The sequence below is a fragment of the Ceratotherium simum genome, chromosome 33, assembly GCF_057802395.1.
Source record: "Ceratotherium simum simum isolate JZ-2026a chromosome 33, ASM5780239v1, whole genome shotgun sequence".
In the NCBI taxonomy this organism is placed as follows: domain Eukaryota; kingdom Metazoa; phylum Chordata; class Mammalia; order Perissodactyla; family Rhinocerotidae; genus Ceratotherium; species Ceratotherium simum.
The window spans coordinates 24,019,606-24,026,989 of NC_141932.1; positions in this window are offsets into that span (position 1 = coordinate 24,019,606).

Here is a 7,384-nt window from a genome sequence, read left to right on the forward strand (position 1 = left end):
TAAAAAGTGGAAATTCTGGAGCTGAAGTACACAATGAATGAAATGAACAATGCAATAAAGAGCATCAATATCAGACTTGATCAAGCAGAAAAATAAATCCATGGAGTCAAAAACAGGTCATTTGAAATTATCCAGTCAGAGGAGAAAAAAGAAAAAACAATGAAAAAGAGTGAAGAAAGCCTAAGTGAGTTATGGGGCACAACCACGTGAAACAATATTCATATTATGACAGTCCCAGAAGGAGAAGAGAGAGAAAAGAGCAGAAAGCTTATTTAAATAAACAATGACTTAAAACTTCCAAGTCTGGAGCGAGATATGGACACCCAAGTAAATGAAGCTCATAGGTCCCCATACAGACTCAACCAAAAGAGAACTTCACAAGACACATTATAACAAAACTGCCAAAAATCAAAGACAAAGAGAATTTTGAAAACAGGAAAAGAAAAAACCTCATTTCACACAAGGGAACCCCCATAAAGTTATAGGCAGATTATTCAACAGAAACTTTGCTGTCCAGGAGAGAACAGAATGATATATTCAAAGTGCTGAAAGAAAAAAAAACTGCCAAGCAAGAATACTCTACCCAGCAAAGCTGTCTTTCAGAAATGAAGGAGAGATAAGGATTTTTTTGAGACAAATAAAAGGCTAAAACACCTGCCTTACAAAAATGCTAAAGGGAGCTCCTCAAGGTGAAATAAAATGACACTAATTAGTAACATAAAAATATATGAACTTATAAAACCTACTGGTAAAAAACTTATAAAACCTAAGTATATAGTCAAATACAGATTACTCTAATACTATAACGGTGGTGCATAAATTACTTTCATCTCTATGTAAAAGTTAAAGACAGAAGTATTAAAAGAACTATAGCTACAGTAATATTTTAATGTATACATAATATAAAAAGATGTAAATTGTAACATTAAAAACATAAAATGAAGGAGAGGAGTAAAAGGGTAGAGTTTTTATATGTGATCGAAGTTGTTATCAGCTTAAAATAGACTGTTATAACTATAAGATATTTTATGTAAGCTTCATGGTAACAACAAAGCAAAAACCTATAGTAGATATATGAAAGATAAAGAAAAGGAATCAAAGCATACTACAGAAAATTATTAAGTCACAAAGGAAAACAGCAAGAGAGGAAGAAAGAAACAAAAGATCTACAAAACAGTCAGAAAATAATTAAGTTGGCAATAGTAAGTTCTTACCTATCAATAATCGTTTTAAATGTAAAAGGATTAAATTCCCCAATCAAAAGACATAGAGTAGCTGAATGGACAAAAAATAAGACTCAACTATATGCTGCTTACAAGAGATTCACTTTACATTTAAAGACACACATAGGCTCAAAGTGAAGGGATGGAAAAAGATATTCCATGCAAATGGAAAACAAAAGAGCATAGGTAGCTATACTTATGTCAGACAAAATAAACTTTATTCCAAACACTGTAACAAAAGACCAAGAAGGTCATTAAATAATGATAAAGGAGACAGTTCATCAACAGCATATAACAATTGTAAATACATATGTACTCAACATCAGAGCACCAAAATATATTAAGCAAATATTAACAGATATGAAGGCAGAAATAGATAGCAATACAATAATAGTAGGATAGTTAAATATCCCATTTTCAACAATGGATAAATCATCCAGATAGAAAATCAAGAAGAAAATAATAGACTTGAACTATATTTTAGACCAAATGAACCTAAGAGACATATACAGAATGTTCTATCTGACAATGGCAGAATATACATTCTTCTCAGGTTCACACACAGAACATTCTCCAAGATAAATCATATATTAGGTCACAAAACAAGTCTTAACAAATTTAAGAAGATTGAAATCATCTCAAGTATCTTTTCCAACCACAATGGTATGAAACTAGAAATCAATAATAGAAGGAAAATCAGAATATTCATAAATATGTGGGAATTAAACAACACATTCTTGAACAACCAATCGGTCAAAGAAAAAATCAAAAGGGAAATCAAAAAATATCTTGAGACAAATGAAAACGGAAACACAACATACCAAAACCTATGGGATGCAGCAAAAGCAGTTCTAAGAGGGAAGTTCATAGCAGTAAACACTTATGTTAAGAAAAAAGAAAGATCTCAAATAAATAACCTAATTTCCCACCTCAAGGAACAAAAAAAAGAAGAACAAACCAGCCCCAAATTAGCAGAAGGTAGGAAATAAGAAAGATCACAGTAAAAATAAATAAAATACGGACTAGAAAAACAGTGGAGAGAGCAACAAAACTAAGAACTGGTGTTCTGAAAACAGAAACCAAGTTGAAAAACCCTTACCAAGACTAAGAAAAAAAGAGAGGACATTAAATAAATAAATAAAATAAATAAAATCAGATAAAATCAGAAAGGAAAGAGGGGACATTACAACTGATACCACAGTAATACAAAGGATTGTAAGAGACTATTATGAACAATTATATGCCAACAAATCAAATAACCTACAAGAAATGGATAAATTCCTAACAAGACACAACTCACAAAGACTGAATCATTAATAAACAGAAAATCTGAACAAGCCAATAATGAGTAAGGAGATGGAATCAGCAATCAAAACCCTCCTCAAAAAGAAAAGCCTAGAACAATTTGGCTTCACTGGTGAATTCTACCAAACATTGAAAGAATTTATGCCAGTCCTTTTCAAACTCTTTCAAAAAATTGAAGAGGAAGGAACATTTCCAAACTCATTCTATGAGGCCAGCATTACACTGATACTAAAGCGTAATAAGGACACTACAAGAAAAGAAAATTACAGGCCAATTCCCTGAGGAAAATACATGCAAAAATCCTGAACAAAATACTAGCAAACAGATTTCAACAGCATATTAAAAGGGTCATACACCATGACCAAGTGGGATTTATCCCTGGGATGCAAGGACGGTTCAACATACACAAATCAATAAATGTGATATGCCACATTAACAGAATTTTAAGGATAAAAGTCATATAATCATCTTGATAGATGCAGAAAAAAGGATTTGACAAAACTTAATATCATTTCATGATTAAAAAAAAAAACTCTCAACAAATTAGGTATAGAAGACGTGCACCTCAGCAAGAAGGCCATATACGACAAGCCCACAGCTAATAACATACTCAAGTGAAAACCTAAAAGCTTTTCCTCTAAGATCAGGAATGAGACAAAGATGCCCACTCTCACCACTTTTATGCAACACAGCACTGGAAGTCCTACGCCAGAACAATTAGGTAAAAATAAATAAACAAATAAAATAAAAGGCACCAAAGTCTGAAAAGAAGATGTAAAACTTGTCTCTATTTGCAGATGACAAGATCTAATATGTAGAAAACTCTAAAGACATGCCAAAAACTCTTAGAACTAAAAAACTAATTCAGTAAAGTTGCAGGATACAAAACCGACATGCTAAAATCTTTTGCATTTCTATATAGTAACAATGAACTACTAGATAGAGAAATTCAAAAAGCAATCCCATTCACATCAAAAAGGATAAAATGCTTAGGAATAAACTTAACCAAGGAGGTGAAATGTCTGTATACTGAAAACTATAAGACATTGATGAAAGAAATTGAAGATACAAAATAAATGGATAGATACCCCAAGCTCATGGGTTGGAAGAGCTAATATTGTTAAAATGTCTATACTACCCAAAGCTATGTACAGTTTCAATGCAATGTCTATCAAAATTCCAACGGTAATTTTCACAGAAATAGAAAAAACTATTCTAAAACTCATAAAAAACCACAAAAGACCCCAAAGAGCCAAGCAAAATTGAGAAAGAAGAACTAAGCTGGAAGCATCACACTGTCTGATTTCAAACTATATTACGGGCCTTCACCAGAATCTGACCATGCTGGCACCCTGATCTTGGCCTTCTGGCCTCCACTACTGTGAGAAGCAAATTTCTGTTGTTTATAAGCCACCCAGTCTACGGTATTTTGTTATAGCTGCCCCCAAAAGACTAAGATAACTCCATTATGCGTACATGGAACATCATCAAAATTTAAACCCTTTTTGTTTCAAAGGACTCCATGAAGAAAGTAGAAAATACAAGCCATCAAATGGGAGAGAATTTTTGCAAATCAGATATTTGATAAGAAATTTTTATCTAAAACAAACACATAGATATGGAGAACAGATTGATGGTTACCAAACGAGAAGGGGGGTGGGTGAAAGGAGTAAAGGAGCACATATGCCTGATTATGGATGGCAAACAGACTTTTGGTGGTAAGCACCATGCAGGCTAATTCCCTGATAAAAATAGATGCAAAAATCCTCAATAAAATACTAGCAAACAGATTTCAAAAGCATATTAAAAGGATCATACACCATGACTAAGTGGGATTTATCCCTGGGATGCAAGGATAGTTTGAGAACGCAGTCTACAAAGAAGTTGAAATATAATGATGTACGTCTGAAATTTATATAATGTTATAAACCAATATGACCTCAATAAAATAAATAAATAAAAAGAAACTTCTATCTAGAATACATAAAGAACTATTACAATTCAGTAACAAAAAGACAAATAACCCAATTTAAAAATGGATAAAGGAGCTGACTAGATATTTCCTCAAAAAGATCTAACTGGCCAACCAGCACATGAATATCATTAGCCATCAAGAAAATGCAACCAAAACCACAACGAGATACCACTTCACACACAATAGGAAAGCCGTAATCAAAAAGACAAGTATTAGTAAGGATATGGAGAAACTGGAACCCCCATACACTACAGTGGAATGAGGTGTAGCTGTTTTGGAAAACAGTTTTGCACTTCCCTAAAAGGTCAAACAAAGAGCTACCAAATGACTCAGCAATTCAACTCTAGGTAGATACCCAAAAGAAATAAAAACATAAGTCCATGCAAAAACTTGTACATGAATGTTCATAGCAGCATTACTTGCAAGAGCCAAAAGTAGAAACAGCTGGGCTGGCCCGGTGGCTTAGCGGTTAAGTGCGCGCGCTCCGCTACTGACGGCCGGGTTCGGATCCGGGCGCGCACCGACACACCACTTCTCCAGCCATGCTGAGGCCACGTCCCACATAAAGCAACTAGAAGGATGTGCAACTATGACGTACAACTATCTACTGGGGGCTTTGGGGGAAAAAGAAGGAGGAGGATTAGGCAATGGATGTTAGCTCAGAGCCGGTCTTCCTCAGCAAAAAGAGGAGGATTAGCACGGATGTTAGCTCAGGGCCAATCTTCCTCACCAAAAAAAAAATACATTATGCTAAATGAAAAAGCCAGTCACAAAATACCACCTATTGCATGATTCAGCTTATATGAAATTGCCAAAATAGGTAAATCCATAGAGGTAGAAAGTAAATTGGTGATTGTCTAGGGAAGAAGGATTTTGGGGGAAATGGGGAGTACAATGGGTTTGAGGTTTCTTTTGGGGAGATGATTAAAATGTTCTAAAACTGATCGTGGTAATGGCTGCACAACTCTGTGAATATATTAAAAACCACTGAGCTGTACACTTTAAACAAGTGAATTTTATAGCATGTGAATTACATCTCAATAAGGCTGTTATAATAATTTTAAAAACCCTGTATTATGCATCATGGAAATCCAAACTAAGCTCTCAGAAAGAAGTATAGAATCTTGCTCACTGACTTTAAGGATCTGAACTGCGGAAATGAAAACCCAAAGAGATGTTATTATGTAACATTGTAGGTACTAGGTTATACTGAAAGCTTCATGAGGACTTTCACATTTTAATACAGAAAAGGTATGTCTTCAGTTTAAAAATATATTCACAATTGTCTGAAGGAATTTTCATAAGTCAGGGACAGAGTAACAAATGATGGTCATCAAATGAAAATTTTAAGCCTAAAAGTTTTGATCACATCGTTTCATACCCTGAACATTAAACTGGCACCCAAATTTATTATTGCTCCACCCCGCAAAAAAGGGGTCAAAGGTTCAATAGCCCAATTAACAATATCTATTTCAAAGGACCAGTTGTGACAAATCAAAATATTAAGAAATATTTGTAGTCATTACGAATTGAATTTTCTACATCCCCAGTTACATAACTAAGAACTGATCATGTATCTTTCTGAACATTCTATTTCATAGGCATTAGGGTAACTCTTCTGATGGTTAGAGTGGATCAAAGAAGAGACTGATGCATTAAGCACAACATTTAAATTTTAAAAATCCAACAGTGTTCTTAAAAAGGCTATTTGCCTACGCTGAATCTTTTCCTGAACTCCATATAAAGTAATAGACATAAACGCTGATTAGAGCCATCTGCAGGGAAAGTAACAAAAGATCAATACTGGGTCTGCAGTGATATTTCACTGGCATGTGTCAGTGAAGAAAATGTTATCCAAATTCATCAGGCTCTAATGTTCATTCCACAAGTGATTAAAAACAAGTACAAAGTACATTCTGGATTTGTCAAAAAGGTGACCTTTATACCAATCTTGGTCAATCCTCGGTATAAATGACTATCATCTACCACAAAATGCTGCACTTCAGGGCCTAACATATAACACAACTCTCCCTGTTATTTCATTTTTTTCTATTTATTTATGCAATCTCTCAGACCCAATGTTGTTACTATAAGGTTTCATATCCAAACGTTATGACCATGACAAGACAAAACAAAAACAATCCAGTTTCTTTAAATGTCTCCTTAAATGTACAGAATCAAGTTCAAAATAGATTTTTACCATTTCTTTAGTTTTATAGGAAGTGCAGAAAGCGAATTTATATTAAAGAGATATCTATTAGCCTTCACAATCGAACAGACGGTACAAAGCAACTGCTTGTATTTAATCATGTCTCTGTCTATTCTAGCAGGCCCTGGTGTCAAGAAAGAGTTCTGCCAGATGAGAACAATAATATGCAATATGGTATAAAATGACCAACAGACCTACCAGGGCTGCGGTACTTGAGGCACTACCACCTCCTCCGAAGTCCCCTCAGCCCAACGACACAGCCAACCGCCACCACCTCCTACCAAACACTCAGCACCGCGCGGGGGCAGGCGCACAGGGCAGTGTCCGGCCCCGCCCCCGCGCCGAGGTCCCGCCCCCGCGCCCAGGCCCCGCCTCTGCACCTCGCTGCATCCAATCAGGGCCGCCCAACTGGGGCCAGCTTCCCACGCAATCCTGTTCGTGGCTTCTCAGAGCCTTGCCAACTGCCCATCTAAACGCTTCAAACTTCAAGCGCCGCCCCAAATACTGGAAGATCCACCCTGGGCCCTCTCAACGGTCTAGTCCTCCCTCCACCTCCCATTCTCACATTCCTACTACTGGCTGGCATCCCGTGGGCTGGGCCACATCTATGTAACCGCTACAGCTACACAAGGAGGGTCTGTGTTTGACCCCATCTCACAGATGAGGAAACAG